Source organism: Engraulis encrasicolus, chromosome 2, assembly GCF_034702125.1.
Source record: "Engraulis encrasicolus isolate BLACKSEA-1 chromosome 2, IST_EnEncr_1.0, whole genome shotgun sequence".
NCBI lineage: Eukaryota > Metazoa > Chordata > Actinopteri > Clupeiformes > Engraulidae > Engraulis > Engraulis encrasicolus.
Window position 1 is genome coordinate 27,448,002 of NC_085858.1, and position 2,500 is coordinate 27,450,501.

General features: G+C 45.6%; 1 protein-coding gene across 1 annotated transcript in view; it reads right to left on the bottom strand.

The window, feature by feature from the left end:
- ttyh3a (tweety family member 3a) overlaps positions 1-2,500 on the bottom strand; it is a 105,363-nt gene that overhangs the window by 39,208 nt on the left and 63,655 nt on the right. The window lies entirely within an intron of this gene.

A 2,500-nucleotide genomic window follows, 5' to 3' on the forward strand; every position in this document is an offset into this window, starting at 1 on the left:
ACTCAAGCGGTCCCTCCCGAAAGCGTTGCAATTGCAGCCACTACTCATCTTCTACAAAGAAGTCTTTTCGGAAGGAATTGGTCCTTGCAACATTCACATATGAGCATGACACATACACCCTAAAGTTTCTTATCTTTCACTTGAAATTGTGTTTTCTCAGACGTTGTCCCTATCCTGTCCTTCTCTGAAGTGTCATATGCATCTACAAGAAATCATCTTTAGAGGACGTATTTTTTGTTTTTTAAAGTGGTCTTCTGTGTGACGACATTTCAGAGCAGCATGAGTTTGGCAGCCTACTGGAACTAGTAACCATGCTACTGTTCTAGGGACACATTCCATCCCGACGAAACGCTCTGTCTTTAAAAGATTCCACTTCCTACCAGGCCGGCAGTGTAGGTCTGGAACGGAACAGAAGAGAAATGGCAACGTACCAATTAACTAACCACTAAAGAAGTGCATTTGGCCTGCACATCTGACCCCACCGGTAACAAGAGGAAGCAGTGATATGTCAAAATGCATATTAAGAGTACCACAGTCAGGTTAACCTGATGTCAAGATGCATATTTAGGGTACGACAGAGCGTTAAATCCAAGAGGACAAGGAGGTTCCAATGGACCCAGTGTGAACCTGCAGAAGGCCAAAGCCACGGAGGTCAGAAATAGACAGTGACGCTGTTCACACTTTCATTACAGTAGCGGAAAATGCCAATAAGTCCTCAGAGAGCCTCAGAGAGCCTCATAGAGAGAGAAAGAGAGAGAAAGAGAGAGAGAGAGAGAGAGAGAGAGAGAGAGAGAGAGAGAGAGAGAGAGAGAGAGAGAGAGAGAGAGAGAGAAAGAGAGAGTGAAACGGCTGCCAAGGCGCAGTCTCTGAATAGATGCTGCTATGTTGCCCACGCAGAGCAGGGTGACTGAAGCGTGGCGTGGCTGTGATGCCTTGGGTGGAAAGCGCAGATGCCCACTCACACATGGTGGCACCCACGCCAGGCCCTGTGACGGCCTAGATAGATAGACGTGCCTCGGCCAAATAGTAGATGCTCTAGGTCCCCATTCATTTGCAACTGCTGCCAAGCTGCAGGGAGCAACGTGGGGATGGAAGAAGAACATGTTGGGGGGAAAAAAGTGTTGCATACAGTATCAGAAGTAACATGTTCAGTGAATGTCCATAGTGTTCAAGGTAGTTTGTTGTCATCTTGTACAAATTATAGAAGATTGTCATATTGCACTATTTTGGCATCCCTTATAAAGCCACATACAGTAAACAGTACAGCGTGTTTTACTTATGGTTGTGTCTTGCAGGAGATATTCATGAATTTATGCTTCCTTCATGGGTTTGACATTTACACATATTGTATGCAGGTGACTGAATCTACCATCGTACAGTACAAGCTTACTTTGCCATCTAAACCACACGGTTCATTGTGTTCCTTTAACACAGGACACCTGCGGAGAGAACAAAGCATTTCCCTGCGCTTGCTTGTTCGCACTCACTGAGAGAAAACAACTGCAAGAATGAGTGTAAGAAACAGATCAAAGGATTTGAGGTTGGCTGAGGCTCCAAAAGTACAGTATATACACACCCATCTCTACTTCCTTGTCATACATACTCACGGTAAAAAAATGTACATTGTGCACATTTGCAGTCAAGTTTTGCTTTGCCTTTTTTTTTTTTTTTTAACACACGCAGACAGTCAACCACAGAGACCGACACGCACACACTTGCCATATACTCCGTATTCCACTGTACGCTGCTGGGGCCCACACGTGCCTCATAAACAGTGCAATTACAGGCTGACAAGGGAAATTACACCCTTATCCTGTGGCTGTGAGAGAGAGAGATAGAGAGAGAGAGAGAGAGAGAGAGAGAGAGAGAGAGAGAGAGATGAGAGATGAGAGATGAGAGAACGAAAAGCGAGTGAGCAACTGCGAGTGAGCAACTGCGAGCGAGCGAGTCCACCAGCCATCCTTAATGGCTCCCGGTGACACCGCACCACCGGGGAACCCCATACCACACACAGGCATACATTTCTCTCTGCCATTGCTTCCACCATTATATTTCACCGGCAGCGGGGGGAACAGACAGAGGCCACAGGAGAAATTACAATCGAAGCTGAAGCCATCACACTCCTCACTAGGGCTGAAGATCTTTGCCTGAACCCAATGGCCTTGCGGCGGTTCAGTAGTGATGCTGCCGAGTAGAGTACAAATCATTGCTGCAAGGCTCCAATCCCAATCCCAATTTCATGCATTCATTACTGAAAGCTAGGCAAATGTTTCATCAGTCATGAGGCAATACAAGAAGTCAGATACAGACCAACATTTTATTGGTTATTGTGTGCATCAGTCCAGCAGTTTGCAATGCTTTGAAGTGCTTTGATTTCATGTAAACTTCATTTGCTCCTGAAATGCCCATGGAAGTAATTAAAACGTAAAAAATATGCCGCATCAATTATGGCATTTGCCGAATCCGTTATTGAATTGTCCTGCCCTGTATCGTGATGCAT